The 17,340-nt window shown below is 38.1% G+C and overlaps 1 protein-coding gene across 1 annotated transcript in view; it reads left to right on the top strand.

Moving 5' to 3' along the window:
- KIF6 (kinesin family member 6) overlaps positions 1–17,340 on the top strand; it is a 382,614-nt gene that overhangs the window by 55,755 nt on the left and 309,519 nt on the right. The gene's annotated exons all lie outside the window — the stretch shown is intronic.

Genomic DNA, 17,340 nt, shown 5'->3' with positions numbered 1-17,340 from the left:
GGCCACATCAAGGAACCAATTCCTCTTGTTTGAAAGAACCTGGAGAATTGCTTGTTTAATTCTAGTGTATCCCATTTTGTACTCAAGAGCATTTCTTTTTCCGGTGCATCCAGAGGTCCCCGTACCAGCTTTCTCCCTGGGGAGATCTATAAAATCAATCCCCTCCCACCAGCTTTCTCTGGAATTTCTTCTTTCGCAGTCTCACAAAGCTGTCTGTTGTTCCTCTTTAACAGTCAGCTAACTGTGAAGTTAGGGAGAAGTGGTTCTGCCCTTCTCTCGCCTTTAGATTTTAAGAGCCTTCTAGCCACCCGGGGGCTTACCTTTTATGTAAAATATATTTAGCACCTCATTACAAGTTACAATCCCTTTGTGATCCTTGGGTTCCAGATAGGGAATTGAAAAGAGTTTTTAGATATCAGGCATCAAAGGAAATTGAGGAGAACATCTGAGTCCTTTCTTCTTCTGCTCTTAAACTTCTGCCTTTCCTAGAGGCTGTCCCCGAAGTCACTGGTACTTTCTCCCTTTGTTGGCTGCCCTCAGGAGGAAAACCCTAAAAAGATTAGACATTCTTTTCTATCTCCTGTGCTATTAATGCCATTACTAACATGCTGATGTCAAAGGCACGTCTTTTGCTTCTCTCTCAATGGGTGACACAGACATTAATGTTGTTATTATTTTTCTGTCCTAACTTTAGCCATCCTAGTTAGTGGTAAGTGTTCTAAAACAGTGCTTTTCAGGATTTTACTGTATAATTAATGAAAATCAAAGTACTCAAGATGAAAAGATTATAGATCTGCACTACATTCATACCTATAAGATGCTTACTACATGTGGTGTGAGCCACAAAGGTGTGGTTTTAAGATGAGCAATGAAAATGAAAAGTATTAGAATATACTATTATAATACTATAATTTTTATACTATTACCTATTAGAGTAGGTAGTTTAGTTGTATACAACTTAATCTGTCACCTTAATCTTCATGTTTCTGTTATGATTAGCCCTCACTTTAAAAAAAAATGAAGCCAGTAAATGTAATCTCTAAGACTTTTATGTTATTTTTTTCCTATGAACTTCTGAGTGAAGCAACTTTGAGATGAATATTTAACTGGATAAGATTCTAATGAATACACTGGATCATTAAGTTTTAAAAAAAGATGGTCAGATTCATTTTATAACTTAATTAGGTAGTAGAAAGAATATTATATTTGGAATTAGGTAGACCTTAATTTTGGTCTTATCACTTACTAAGTGTGACCTTGATCTAGTTAACTTCTTAAAGCTCAGTTTTTTTCATCTTAAAGTGGGGATAATAGAGAAGTCTCAGGAGAAATTCTATAGAGAATGAAAGAGGAGAAATATGTTTGCGAGGAAAAATAATGAGTTAAGTTTTTGTCAAATTAAATTTGCAGTGCTGCAGGAAAATTGAGATATGTACATTTTTATCGACTGCTTTAAGGCTAGAGATTTTTTAGTTTATTAAGACCATGTTAATAGCACTTGGTAAGATAGTATCTCAACTATACTATCCATAAACTAATAGCAGGATATGTTTCTCACAAAATGCTGTGAACACTGTTTCCTCCTGTTCTCTTCACGTCTCTTCCCACAGTGGCTCCTAAAAGGCCCCTCATAGGATGACGTCTCAGCCAACACTGGCCTGCCCACCTCTGCTCTCATGCCTCTCTAGTGACCACTACTCACCCGTTGGCCACCACCCACCTGTATCACCCCTTCAGTGACTTTCCATGGCCTGCAGGACGAGCTTGACATTACTCAGCTGAACTGTCAGCTCAGTACTGGTCTGGCCCATATCTTCTGCCTTGTTTTCTGTTCCTTTCCCCAAATTCCTTTATGAGTGATCCCAATCAGTTCATATCTTTCTGCTTCAGACTCTCAGCTCCTCTATCTCATTAGATTCTTGTATATGCATGATATAACCAAAACTATGGTGAAGAGTGATTAGCAACTTCATGAGATGCATTTTTATTTACCTTTCTGTTCCCAAGGGCAAATTACCCCCCTTGATTATTTTTTTTTCTACAATTTGTTTATCCTTTCTCCATTTTGGGTATTTATTTGTTTTTATTTTTAACATCCTTTTTTTTTTAACAGCTTTATTGGCGTATAATTGCTTTACAATGTTGTGTTAGTTTCTGCTGTATAACAAAGTGAATCAGCTATACATACACATATATCCCCATATCTCCTCCCTCTTGCGTCTCCCTCCCATCCTCCCTATCCCACCCCTCTAGATGGTCACAAAGCACCAAGCTGATCTCCCTGTGCTATGCGGCTGCTTCCCACTAGCTATCTGTTTTACATTTGGTAGTGTATATATGTCAATGCCACTCTCTCACTTCTTCCCAGCTTACCCTTCCCCCTCCCCATGTCCTCAAGTCCATTCTCTACGTCTGCGCCTTTATTCCTGTTGTGCCACTAGGTTCTTCAGAACCAGTTTTTCTTTTTAGATTCCATATATATGTGTTAGCATATGATATTTGTTTTTCTCTTTCTGACTTACTTCACTCTGTATAACAGACTCTAGGTCCAGCCACCTCACTACAAATAACTCAATTTCATTTCTTTTATGGCTGAGTAATATTCCATTGTACATATGTGCCACATCTTCTTTATCCATTCATCTGTTGATGGACACTTAAGTTGCTTCCATGTCCTGGCTATTATAAATAGAGCTGCAATGAACATTGTGGTACATGACTCTTTTTGAATTATGGTTTTCTCAGGGTATATGCCCAGTAGTGGGATTGTTGGGTCATATGGTACTCCTGTTTTTAGTTTTTTAAGGAACCTCCATACTGTTCTCTACAGTGGCTGTATCAATTTACATTCCCATGAACAGTGTAACAGGGTTCCCTTTTCTCCACACCCTCTCCAGCATTTATTGTTTGTAGATTTTTTGATGATGGCCACTATGACCGATGTGAGGTGATACCTCATTGTAGTTTTGAATTGCATTTCTCTAATGATTAGTGATGTTGAGAATCCTTTCATGGGTTTGTTGGCAATCTCTGTATATCTTCTTTGGAGAAATGTCTATTTAGGCCTTCTGCCCATTTTTGGATTGGGTTGTTTGTTTTTTTCATATTGAGCTGCATGAGCTGCTTGTATATTTTGGAGGTTAATCCTTTGTCAGTTGCTATGTTTGCAAGTATTTTCTCGCATTCTGAGGGTTGTCTTTTCATCTTGTTTATGGTTTCCTTTGCTGTGCAAAAGCTTTTAAGTTTCATTAGGTCCCATTTGTTTATTTTCGTTTTTATTTCCATTTCTCTAGGAGGTGGGTCAAAAAGGATCTTGCTGTGATTTATGTCATAGAGTGTTCTGCCTATGGTTTCCTCTAAGAGTTTTATAGTGTCTGGCCTTACATTTAGGTCTTTAATCCATTTTGAGTTTATTTTTGTGTATGGTGTTAGGGAGTGTTCTGATTTCACTCTTGTACGTGTAGCTGTCCAGTTTTCCCAGCACCACTTATTGAAGAGGCTCTCTTTTCTCCATTATATATTCTTGCCTCTGTTATCAAAGATAAGGTGAGCATATGTGCATGGGTTTATCTTTGGGCTTTCTATTCTGTTACACCGATCTGTATTTCTGTTTTTGTGCCAGTACCCTACTGTCTTGATTACTGTAGGTTTGTAGTGTAGCCTGAAATCAGGGAGCCGGATTCCTCCAGCTCTGTTTTTCTTTCTCAAGATTGCTTTGGCTATTAGGGGTCTTTTGTGTTTCCATACAAATTGTGAAATGTTTTGTTCTAGTTCTGTGAAAAATGCCATTGGTAGTTTGATAGGGATTACTTTGAATCTGTAGATTGCTTTGGGTAGTATAGTCATTTTCACAATGTTGATTCTTCCAATCCAAGAACACGATCTATCTCTCCATCTGTTGGTATCATCTTTAATTTCTTTTATCAGTGTCTTATAGTTTTCTGCATACAGGTCTTTTGTCTCCTTAGGTAGGTTTATTCCCTGATATTTTATTCTTTTTGTTGCAGTGGTAAATGGGAGTGTTTTCTTAATTTCTCTTTCAGATTTTTCATCGTTAGTATATAGGAATGCAAGAGTTTTCTGTGCATTAATATTGTATCCCACAACTTTAGCAAATTCATTGATTAGCTCTAGTAGTTTTCTGGTGGCATCTTTAGGATTCTCTGTGTATAGTATCATGTCATCTGCAAACAGTGACAGTTTTACTTCTTATTTGGATTCCTTTATTTCTTCTGATTGCTGTGGCTAAAACTTCCAAAACTATGTTGAATAATATTGGTGAGAGTGGGCACCCTTGTCTTGTTCCTGATCTTAGTGGAAATGCTTTCAGTTTTTCACCATTGAGAACGATGTTTGCTGTGGGTTTGTCATATATGGCCTTTATTGTGTTGAGGTAAGTTCTGTCTACACCTACTTTCTGGAGAGTTTTTATCATAAATGGGTGTTGAATTTTGTTGAAAGCTTTTTCTACCTCTATTGAGATTATCATATCACTTTTATTCTTCAATTTCATAATATGGTGTATCATATTGATTGATTTTCGTAATTGAAGAATCCTTGCATTCCTGGGGTAAACCCCACTTCATCATGGTGTATGATCCTTCTAATGTGTTGTTGGATTCTGTTTGCTAGTATTTTGTTGAGGATTTTTGCATCTATGTTCATCAGTGATATTGGTCTGTAGTTTTCTTTTTTTGTGACATCTTTGTCTGGTTTTGGTGTCAAGGTGATGGTGGCTCATAGAATGAGTTTGGGAGTGTCCCTCCCTCTGCTATATTTTGGAAGAGTTAGAGAAGGGTTGGTCTTAGCGCTTCTCTGAATGTTTGCTAGAATTCGCCTGTGAAGCCATCTGGTCCTGGGCTTTTGTTGGAAGATTTTTAATCACAGTCTCAATTTCAGTGCTTGTGATTGGTCTGTTTATATTTTCTATTCCTTCCTGGTTCAGGCTCAGAATTTTGTACTTTTCTAAGAATTTGTCCATTTCTTCCAGGTTGTCCATTTTATTGGCATATAGTTGCTTGGAGTAATCTCTCATGATCCTTTGCATTTCTGTCATGATCCTTTGCAGTGTCAGTTGTTACTTCTCCTTTTTCATTTCTAATTCTGTTGATTTGAGTCTTCTCCCTTTTTTTCTTGAGGAGTCTGGCGAATGGTTTATCAATTTTTTTTATCTTCTCAAAGAACCAGCTTTTAATTTTATTGATCTTTGCTATTGTTTCCTTCATTTCTTTTTCATTTATTTCTTATCTGGTCTTTGTCATTTATTTCTTATCTGGTCTTTGTCATTCCTTTCTTTCTGCTAACTTTGGGTTTTTTTGTTCTTTCTCTGATTGCTTTAGGTGTAAAGTTAGGTTGTTTATTTGAGATGTTTCTTGTTTCTTGAGGATGGATTGTATTGCTATAAACTTCCCTCTTAGAACTGCTTTTGCTGCATCCCATAGGTTTTGGGCCGTCATGTTTTCATTGTCATTTGTTTCTAGGTATTTTTTTTATTTCCTCTTTGATTTCTTTAGTGATCTTTTGGCTATTTAGTAGCATATTATTTAGCCTCCTTGGGTGTATTTTTTACAGTTTTTTCCCTGTAATTGATATCAAGTCTCATAGCGTTGTGGTTCTAAAAGATACTTGATACAATTTCAATTTTCTTAAATTTACCAGTGCTTTATATGTGACCCAAGATATGATCTATCCTGGAGAATGTTCCATGAGCACTTGAGAAGCAAGTGTATTCTGTTGTTTTTGGATGGAATGTCCTATAAATATCAATTAAGTCCATCTTCTTTACTGTGTCATTTAAAGCTTGTGTTTCCTTATTTACTTTCATTTTGGTTGATCTGTCCATTGGTGAAAGTGGGGTGTTAAAGTCCCCTACTATTATCGTGTTACTGTCGATGTCCCCTTTTATGGCTCTTAGCATTACGTTTTGATAGTTTGATTAATATGTGTCTTGGCATGTTTCTCCTTGGATTTATCCTGTCTGGGACTCTCTGTGCTTCCTGGACTTGATTGACAATTTCCTTTCCCATGTTAGGGAAGTTTTCAACTATAATCTCTTCAAATATTTTCTCGGTCCCTTTCCTTTTCTCTTCTTCTGGGACCCCTATAATTCGAATGTTGCTGCATTTAATGTTGTGCCATAGGTCTCTGAGACTGTCCTCAATTCCTTTGATTCTTTTTTCTTTATTCTGCTCTTCAGTAGTTATTTCCACTATTTTATCTTCCAGGTCACTCATCTGTTCTTCTGCCTCAGTTATTCTGCTGTTGATTCCTTCTAGCGAATTTTTAATTTTATTTATTGTGTTGTTCATCATTGTTTGTTTGCTCTTTAGTTCTTCTAGGTCCTTGTTAAACATTTCTTGTATTTTCTCCATTCTATTTCTCAGATTTTGGATCATCTTTACTACTATTATTCTGAATTCTTTTTCAGGTAGACTGCCTATTTCCTCTTCATTTGTTTGGTCTGGTGGGTTTTTACCTTGCTCCTTCATCTGCTGTGTGTTTCTCTGTCTTCTCGTTTTGCTTAACTTACTGTGTTTGGGGCCTCCTTTTCACAGGCTGCAGGTCTGCAGTTCCCATTGTTTTTGGTGTCTGCCCCCAGTGGGTAAGGTTGGTTCAGTGGGTTGTGTAGGCTTCCTGGTGCAGGGGACTGGTGCCTGTGTTCTGGTGGATGAGGCTGGATCTTGTCTTTCTGGTGGGCAGGACCACGTCTGGTGTTGTGTTTTGGGTTGTCTGTGAACTTATTATGATTTTAGGCAGCCTCTCTGCTAATGGGTGGGGTTGTGTTCCTGTCTTGCTAGTTGTTTGGCATGGGGTGTCCAGCGCTGGAGCTTGCTGGTTGTTCAGTGGAGGTGCGTCTTAGTGTTGAGACAGAGACCTCTGGGAGAGCTCTTGCCAATTGATATTACATGGGGCTGGGAGATCTCCAGTTGTCCAATGTCCTGAACTTGGCTCTCTCACCTCATAGGCTCAGACCTGACACCCGACCAGAGCACCAAGACCCTGTCAGCCACACAGCCAGGTACATGGGGAGTTTCTTGCCTTTTGGGTAGTCTGAGGTCTTCTGCTAGTATTCAGTAGGTGTTCTGTAGGAGTTGTTCCGCATGTAGATGTACTTTTGATGTATTTGTTGGGAGGAAGGTGATATCCACATCTTACTCCTCTGCCATCTTGAAGGTTCTCCCCCCCCTTGATTATTGTCCATCGAAATCAAAGTGCATTTAAATTTTCCCAAGAATGTGAAAAATGTCTTCCATTTCACACAAAATTGACATCAAGTTGGAAGATCTTATTTAGTTCTTATTTAATCTTGAGAATGAAAGTTTAGAGAAGAAAGCTTGTAACTCAAATATAAACTAGAGCTCCATGTGATCCAATCTGTGTAGTGTGTCATTTTGAAGATACACAGACGTCAGGTTGTTTCCAGGCTCTCAAGCAAATGCAAAGGGTAGGAGAGTGCGTATTTAATGTGCTGCAAACATCTTTCACATCCTTTCTCCATTGCTGTTTCTCTCAGCATCCTCCACACTGATAGCAACCACCTGCTGTGTTCTGCCCCACACTCAGTTCTCATTTTCCCACTCTCTACTCTCTTTCAGAACTCTTCAGATAACTCATCCCCACAATGTGGGCCCCTTTTCCCCTTCTTTTCTGTGCCTATATTCCCCACCTCTTAACCTACATTCATGGATTTCTGTTTCTACCTACTCAGACGGCTGGAGAGCCCAAACGCTTTGTTCAGTCTTGAGAGGAAAAGAATGGAGTCTCCAGGAAAATACAGTTTTCTCCCTTTGCCTTTCTAATGACAAATCCTTAAAGAGGAGTTTTTATAAATCCTTCATCTCTCTACAAACATATTTATAAATAAGTCACTTGGGGTTTTTAAAATTATAGATGAATGTGTAAATTAGAAGATTATGTAGGCATAATATATGCACATCCTCATATATTTAAAGATACTTATCTTGCTAATTATTTTGCACTGTAAGGTTTTTCTTTCCCCTATAAATTCACATAGCACACAGTGCCAGGCTTTAATATAATATAATGGGTGCTTCAAAAATGTGGTTTATCAATTTACTGACAGAAAATTCAGTGTTACAATTTTAGGGAAAATTGTTTTCTATTCTCTTTTGTATCCCTTCAAAATATACACAAAAAAATGAATTCAGACTTTATGCAAGATTCTGCTCAAATAAATTTCTGTAGACAATGGATTTTTCCACATTACTGTTTAAAACTTTTGTTTCATTTTAGTTGCCTCTTTAGATGGTCATCTGAAAATGATTATGCATTTAATGAATCTAAGTGTTTATTCTCAAGGGTCACAGAAAAAATATCTGTCAGAAATGCTACAGTAAATGCATTTTTCATAATGTAAATAAGATAAAAATTTAGACTTCACTTTTTAATACAGTATACTGGACTTGAAACTAAAACATAGTTCAGAACTGGATTGTGTTCAGAAGGGGTCATTTTCTTCTATTGAAGTTTCATGCATTTCTGTTATGTTTCCAGATTTAAGCTGCTCATTATTAATACTGAGACAAAATGGTTTCTTCAGAAACTTGGGAAATAATAAACAACCTCAATTAGAGAGCACTTTGGCCTGGATTTGGTCCATGAACTTATGGACATGAAGCCGTTTAGTGTGCTTAGATCTTGAGAATCCTTTCAAGGGAGTCTGTTTGGATTATGTACCCTGTGATGTGTTTGCCTCTTGCAAAGTTTGGTTTGAAGTAGTTGGGACAAGACTGTGAACAAATCCCTGAGAATCATAGAGCTGGAAAGAACCTAAAAAGGTCCTTTTTCTTAGCCCCTGTATCCAAGGAGAAGAATTTGCAAATCATTCAAGACAGACGGTTGCTGATCCTGTTTTTGTGACACATCCAAGAGTGGGAGTTCTGATTGTGCCAAAGGGACTGTTTGAGAAGAAAGCACCCAACATCCCTGTTCTCCTATCTAATTTAAAACTTATGCAATGTGAGCAATGATAGGAGAGATATCCAGTCTGTTTCTTGGGTGGTTGATGGTGTGAGGGGGTTTACCTATGACGTTGCAAAATCTGGAAGATTTGTTCATGCTCATACCATTCTTATATTTAGTTCAATTTAGTTTACTTTAAAAAAAATCATAGTGTTAATCTCTTAACATTTATCTGAGTTACTTTATACCAGGGGTTGCAAAACTCAAAATTCCACAGAGAGGGGCTTCCCTGGTGGCACAGTGGTTGAGAGTCTGCCTGCCGATGCAGGGGACACGGGTTCGTGCCCCGGTCTGGGAAGATCCCACATGCCGTGGAGCAGCTGGGCCTGTGAGCCACGGCCGCTGAGCCTGTGCGTCCGGAGCCTGTGCTCCGCAACGGGAGAGGCCACAACAGTGAGAGGCCCGTGTACCGAAAAAAAAAAAAAAAAAAAAATTCCACAGAGGGAAGGCAGCTAATTTGAAATAAGCCAGTGAGGGGAATAGGGAGTGGTACTATCTGTGCCCAAATCGGAGAGCACCAGTCCTGTAGGATAAGAGCATTCAGATTAAATTTTGTTAAAAAAAGATAGTGCTGGACAAACAAAATGCTCAATTTTTTTTTTTTTTTTTTTTGTGGTACGCGGGCCTCTCACTGTTGTGACCTCTCCCGTTGCAGAGCACATGCTCCAGACGCGCAGGCTCAGCGGCCATGGCTCACGGGCCCAGCCACTCAGCGGCATGTGGGATCTTCCCGGACCAGGGCACGAACCTGTGTCCCCTGCATCGGCAGGTGGACTCTCAACCACTGCACCACCAGGGAAGCCCCAAAATGCTCTTTTGACTGAATCTGGCTTATGAGTTTCTTTTTTGTGACCCTAGTCCAATAACCAGTGTTCCCATAGACACTTACAAAAAGCTTTAAATAATGATCCCAAGTGTATGAATTACCACTTAATCTACATTTGCAGTTTTATTTTTCTGACAAAAACACATTTTGAATGTGTAGGTTGTTTTTAATCTAGATATCCTTGCCTTGGATATTCCTTTCCAAAAAATAACTAGTGGTTGATTTAGGTCAACTAAGTTTAGCCATGTAACCCACTTTATTTTTCTTACTAGGATTTACAGCTAGATCAATACATCATAAAAGTGGATCTCTCAAGACCTTAGAATGATCTTGCCAGAGCGTGCTTTTAGAAGGACGATGTCTAAACCAAGGGAAACTAAACTTATATGCCTTTAACCAGTACATCCATGTTACATATCTGAAGGGGGCATGATTCAGCATAGTCTTCATGAATGACAGCACTGTGCCCCTCTGGGGGAGTGATGGCATTCACAGGGACCACACTGTGGCTGGCAATCCATTACTGTACAGAGATGCAGCCCTGCCTTCAGGTCTAGGCTAGTATCATACATTTGGGAAGCAACTGAGTCTAAGACAACAGGGAGTTTAGGGGACTATGGCAAACGGGAGAACGCATGTCCCACATAAGCATTCTTGTAGGCAAGATTCATTGCCAGCTTGAGATCTCTGGTGTAAACCAAGGTACGAAAGATGTTTTGCAGGTCACTCCAGAAACTTTGTATTAGTTAGGACATAAAATAGAATCCCATCTCAAAGAAAAGAGAGGATTTCTTGGCTCACATAACTGGGTTAGCTCAGAGAACTGAAGGGGGTGCTGCAAAAATCAGGGTCATTGCTACTTGAACTAGGTACTTGACGAGGCTAAGATTCCTTCCCCACCCATCTGACCCATGCTTGGTTCTGCTTCTTCCCGGTGCAGAAAGACAGGGGAGATGGCCCCTGGCAGCCATGATTCAAGGACCCCAGCAAAAAGGAAGCTTTTTTCCTCTCAAAATTCATATGGGAGGGATTCTTATTTGCTCTGCTTGAGGCATGTCATCAGCCTCTTAGAAGAATTACTGTTACAGACAGGGCAGGAGTTGGGGGGGACCATGGTGGAATGAGGTGGTGTGATTGGCCAGGCCTGAGTTATAAGCCCTGCACACTTGCCTGTTCCTCATGAGCTTGAAGAATGGAATGGAGTGGGTGAAGGGTTTATTATCAGAAGAAGAGGGACTAAGAAAGCTTGCTGGGCAGAGCAATTTAGCTCTCCAGTCTACTGCCTTCTGAAGTTTCCCTGAAGCGTAGGTTGCCCTCACTATTTTTTTCTACCTCCTTCCCCTTTATAGCAAAGGGAATGCCCCATGACCAAAATTTGCTGGAAATTTTACAAATTACGGGTTCGCTTGGCTTAACAGATGGGAAGATTATTTTTATTTATGGCAAAATTGAGTCCTGTTAATTGTGTTAATTATGAGTTGCTACTGTCTTGGGTTCAAATTCCTCTTAAAAATTCAAGCTGCTGAATTATGCACTCGGAAATATTCTGAAAGTGAAATAAGTAAGAGTCACTTATCATATTCTCTGTAAAAGACAATTGGCTGCACCAAAGAGCTGCTTGAGGCTACTTCTGAGGGACTTTATTCTAGAAGAAGGGCTTTAGTGGACAGAAATGAACTGTTCTGAAAATTAAAACCAAATAAAAATTAGTGAATTTCAGCTACTGGGGCTCTTAGAACTGGGTGAAAGGCAAGATGAAGTAATAAGGTAGCTATGTATTTACAATAGGGACCTTAATTTTGATAATTCTGGTCCAGATTAGTCTTATTGATGTAAAGATTTTTAGTCAAATTAAACATACTGTATAGTATAATATCTATTTGCTTAAAAAATTCTGCTCTTAGTACTAACTAGTTTATTTGTGTTTTCTGGTGAACTAATTTGATTCGTTCTGATAAAAAGTTTTTAAAATTATAAATAACGTATTTCTCTGTATTTTATTAATTTTTCTAAGTCTCAACTGCATGATCTTTTAAGGTACTACCTCACTTGCCTCTCTCCCCTCAAAAATAAAGGCAGCCCCACCCAGATATGATTCTATCCTGCTCCTGAATCAAACAGCTGTTTAAGTATAGTTCAGATATCTGTTTTCCAGAAATACCTTAGAAGGATTCTTCTATTGAACAAAAAGTAGTTAGAAAACTGCTAATGACACCAATTATAAAATCCGTGATCCTATTACTTTGTTGTTGTTTTCAAATCTGCTTAGCTTTTCAAATTTGAGGGACTATAATATCATTTGTTTGGTTTAGTGAACTAAATTCTCATCACAGTAATAATTTGTTGTTGATTGCTTTGATTTAGATGTTGTATAAGGAGCTTTCTAAAGCTCCTTTTTGCAGATACTTTATGCAGATACTTTATGCAGATACTTTATGCAGATACTTCTTTATGCAGATACTTCTAGAAGGTTTCTTCTACTTGCAGTTAAACAAATAAAGAGTAATAAAAGTGAAAAACTAAAATGGTTTGTATTTTTTCTAGTATGTAAACGTGATGTGTATGGAATAATACTCCAGTTTATAATCTGCAAGAGGCCTGAAGCTTTATTTTTGTTTTATTCATGCAAATACTGAAAGATAAGAAATGACAAAATATCTTAGCTTTGTAATTTAAATTTCTAGGGAAAAATGTGTTTTTCAAAAGGAAAGAGAAGGTTTCTACAATGGAGCTTTCATCTGATATCAAACTTTGGTTTATAAAGCATTGATTTATTTACATAAATCAGAACTGTCTCTAGCTAGGATGATTTAGGCAGTAACCTGCATTGTTGGTTTTAGGAAGTTCTGAAATATTTCTTAACAAAAATGTGTATCCCATTGTTCATTGCTGAAATTCATCATTTGCTTTTCATTACTTTTATTAGTTATTACTTTCTCTTTCTGTCTTTTAAAAATACTACTACTGTTGCGAATGTAAATTCGTGCTGTCACTGTGGAAAACATGGAGGTTCCTTAAAAAACTAAAAATAGAGTTACCATATGATCCAGCAATCCCACACCTGGGCATACATCTGGAGAAAACTCTAATTTGAAAAGATACATGCACCCCAGTGTTCATTGCAGCACTAGTTACAATAGCCTAGATGTGGAAGCAACCTAAATGTCCTTCGACAGATGAATGAATAAAGAAGATGTGGTGTATATAGACAATGGAATACTACTCAGCCATAAAAAAAGAATGAAATAATGCTATTTGCAGCAACCTGAATGGACCTGTGGATTATCATACTAACTGAAATAAGTCAGACAGAGAAAGACAAATATCATATGATATCACTTATTTGTGGAATCTAAAATAGAATAGTAATGGACTTATTTACAAAACAGAAACAAACTCGCAGACATAGAAAACAAACTTATGGTTATCAAAGGGGAAAGGGGGTGAGGAATAAATTAGGAGTTTAGGATTAGCAGATACAAACTACTACATATAAGACAGATGAACAACAAGGTCCTACTGTATAGCACAGGGAACTATATTCACAATCTTGTAATAACCTATAATGGAAAGGAATAACTGAATCACTTTGCTGTACACCTGAAAGTAACATGACATTGTAAATTAACTATACTTCAATTAAAAAAGAAGAGTAAGAGACACCAAGAAAAATAAAATAAAATAAAACAAAAAAATCACATATGCAAATAGAGAATTCTATAGCTTCAAACTCATTCTTCAAAAATTAAGAAGAAATTAAGGCATTCCCAGGTAAACATAAACCAAGAGAATTTGTCACTCGCAAACTAGCCAGTGCATTTAAGCAAGAAATGAAATAAAAGATGTCTAGATTGGAAACGAAGAAGTAAAAGTATCTCTATTTGCAGATGACATAATTGTGTATATAAGAAAATCTTGAGGAATCCACTATAAAATGATTATAAGTAATAAACACATTCAGCAAGTTTGCAGGATATAATATCTATGTAAAAAAATCACTTGTATTTCCACACAGTAGCAATGACCAATCTGAAAACAAAATTAAAATATAAATATTAGGAGAAACTTGTTAATTTCTGCAAAGAAAGATGTCCAAACTAGTCTTTTGGCATTTTGAATACGTTGTTCCATTGCCTTCTGGCCTCCATCATTCCTGTTGAAAAATCCATCGTTAATCTTACTGAAGATTCCTTGTAGGTAATCAGTCACTTCTCTTTTGCTACATTTAAGGTTTGCTTTGTCTTTAGACAGTTTGATTATGACATATCTAGACTTGGATACCTTTGAGTTTGTCCTACGTGGAGTATAGTGAGATTATTATTATTATTTTTTGCGGTACACGGGCCTCTCACTGTTGTGGCCTCTCCCATTGCAGAGCACAGGCTCCAGATGCGCAGGCTCAGCGGCCATGGCTCACGGGCCCAGCCGCTCCGCGACATGTGGGATCTTCCCAGACCGGGGCATGAACCCATGTCCCCTGCATCGGCAGGCGGACTCTCAACCACTGCGCCACCAGGGAAGCCCCTATACTGAGATTCTTCGAAATATATTATAGATTAATGTTTCCCATCAAATTTGGGAAGTTTAGAGCCATTATTTTTTTAAATATTTCTCCCCTCTCCATCTGGGACTCCCATTATGTATATGTTGATCTCTTAAGTTTCTATTTATTTTTCTTCATTCTTTTTAATTTCTTTTCCTCAGACTGGATAATCTCAATTGACCTACCATGCAGTTTACTGACTCTTTCTTGTATTAAGTCAAATATGCTGTTCTAGTGAATTAAAAAAAATTTTTTTTGGTTATCTTAATTTTCAACTCCAGAATTTCTACTGGTTCTTTTTTTTTTGCGGTACGTGGGCCTCTCACTGCTGTGGCCTCTCCCATTGCGGAGCACAGGCTCCAGACACGCAGGCTCAACGGCCATGGCTCATGGGCCCAGCCACTCTGCAGCATGTGGGATCTTCCCGGACCGGGGCACGAACCCATGTCCCCTGCATCGGCAGGCGGACTCTCAACCACTGTGCCACCAGGGAAGCCCTACTGGTTCTTTTTTAAAAAATTATTTTTATTAATATTCTTTTTTATGTGAGATCTTATTCTCATACTTTCTTTAATTCTCTAAACATGCTTTACTTTTGTTCTCTGAACATATTTATAATAAATAAATTATTTAACTAGTTAGTGAGCTGTAGTCTGGGCTTCCTCCAGGACTGTTTCTATTAAACATTTTATTTCTTGTGTATGGGAAATACTTTCCTATTTCTTTGTGTGTCTCAAAACTTTTTTGTTGGAAAACTGGGCGTTTTAAGTAATATAATATGTCAGTTCTGAAAATCACATGCCTACCCTCCCCAGGGTTTGTTATTTGTTATTATTGTCGCTGCTGCTGGTTTGTTTGTTTAGTGAATGTTCTAGACTAATTCTGTAAAGTCTGTATTCTTTGTTGTATGCAGCCTCTGAAATCCCTGCTCAGTTGCTTGGTCATCAGCTAATGATTGGACAGAGATTTCCATAAATGCCTTGAACCAGTTTCCAAGCTTTTGATGAAGGACTCTGTGTATGTGTTGGGGCACCCCTTCAATGCTCTAGAAATTGATAACTCTGCCTTAGCCTTCATTTTATGCTTGTGCAGAGCCTCAAGGTCAGCCAGAAGTGAGATATAGTGACCATCTCAGGTCTTCCCTGGGCATGCACATAGCCCTGCATGTGTATGTGTCCCTCTAGAGCCCCAGGAATATATCATAACTTTTCAAGCCCCCTCATAGACATATCATTCCACAGACGTTTATTGTAAGATTTTGTTCACCGTCTTGTTTGCCTCCTAGCATTGCAGGTTAGGGCAACTGTAATATTAGACACTTAGCACTGATTTTTTTTTGTTTTTCAATAAACACCATGCGGAGAGGCTCTTTGCACTGAGTAAACTCTGAGTCAGGTCAGACAATGACAAGTGCTCAGAGTGGGGCTTTTCCAGGTAGCTTCCAGACAGATCAGAGAAGTACATTTCTTTGGGCTTTTTGGGGAGCTCCAAACCCAATTGTTGCTAGTCTCCTGGTTGCTAGTTTGCACAGTCACACTTACTGTGGTTGCAAGGCTATTTATTGTCTTTCAAGGCTACAGTGGAGTTGGGAATGATTAGGTTAAAATATCATAAAGCTCACTGTTTTTACTGATACTCAGCCGTTTTTCTTGACTAAGCACTCCTTGGACTGTTGTGAGCCTTTGGATAACTTCTAGGGATTTAAAAAATTTGATTTTTACTATATTTGCCACTGTTCCCATTGTTCTTGTGGAGAAGTAAATTTTAAAGGTCCTTATCCCACCATCTTTATTTTTAATTAGTATTTTCCCTTAAGACAGATGAGACTGGAAGCATATGAAATTTCCCAGTGCCCAATGGAGAGGGGGCAGATTGAGTTTGGATGAGGAGGCTGTACAGAAAGGAACTGGAGACAAATTTTGCGCATTTACATTTCTTTGTTTAGTTTTTTATTGTAGCAATGTAATACAGAAATAGCCATAGAGTATATATAGGTGGAACTTACATTTAAAAATCTTTATATAGCATTCTATGAAGCTTTGCCATTTGGTTTTCTGTTCCACTGAAGATGGGGGGAGAGTGAGCACATATTAGAGGATAGTATATTAAGACAACTGGTAGAAAGAGAGAATATTTAAGTTAAAAAAGTAGATATAACAATCATCAGGTGCCAGTGTAGCACACTACAGTACTCACTTTTCATAGGCTGTAGCTAAATCAAAATGAAAATGCTAATTTGTTCTCTGTATCCTTTGCTTTTCAAAACAGGAATGCCTAATATATTTTAGAAGGTTTTCTATCAAAAAACAATAAAATGTTTAATGTTTGATACTTAAAGTCATAGACTTCATTTACCTAGAGCATTTATGGCTAAGAAATTTATATTCAAATGACATTGCTAATGGGATAGTGCTATATAACTGGTGACAAATTCTGTTGAGCAGAAATATTCTATAATAATCCAGCTCCCATAGCCCAAGGCTCCAGACTGTCCATAGCACCAGGCTGGCTCCTGTGAACCAGCCTCCAAGCCAGCTCCTGTGAACTCAGGCTCCCAATCCACCCCTGCTCTTGACTGGACCCAGATGCCAGACCAACCCCAGTGATTCCCAGTGCCTGGTCAGCCCCTGTGGACACAGGATCCAAGTTCACCCATGCAGGCATGACATCACCAAAGGAAATTGATAAAGCTCCAATGACCGGCCCTAAAGAAATAGAGATCTATGTACTTTCTGACAAAGCATTCAGAATAACCTGCTTAAAGAAATGTGGTGAACTACAAGAAAACAAAGATAGACAACTAAATGAAATTAGGAAAACAATGCATGAACAAAATAGGAAGTTCAACAAAGAAATAGAAACCATTAAAAAAACAAACAAAATCCTAGGGTCAATGAGTACAATAACTGAATTGAAGGTTCATTAGAAAGCTTCCATAGCAGATTCAACCAAGCAGAAGCAAGAATTGATTAACTAGAAAAAAAGTCAT

This window comes from Phocoena sinus, chromosome 11, assembly GCF_008692025.1.
Source record: "Phocoena sinus isolate mPhoSin1 chromosome 11, mPhoSin1.pri, whole genome shotgun sequence".
Taxonomy (NCBI): domain Eukaryota; kingdom Metazoa; phylum Chordata; class Mammalia; order Artiodactyla; family Phocoenidae; genus Phocoena; species Phocoena sinus.
This window is presented reverse-complemented; position numbering and strand designations above follow the sequence as displayed.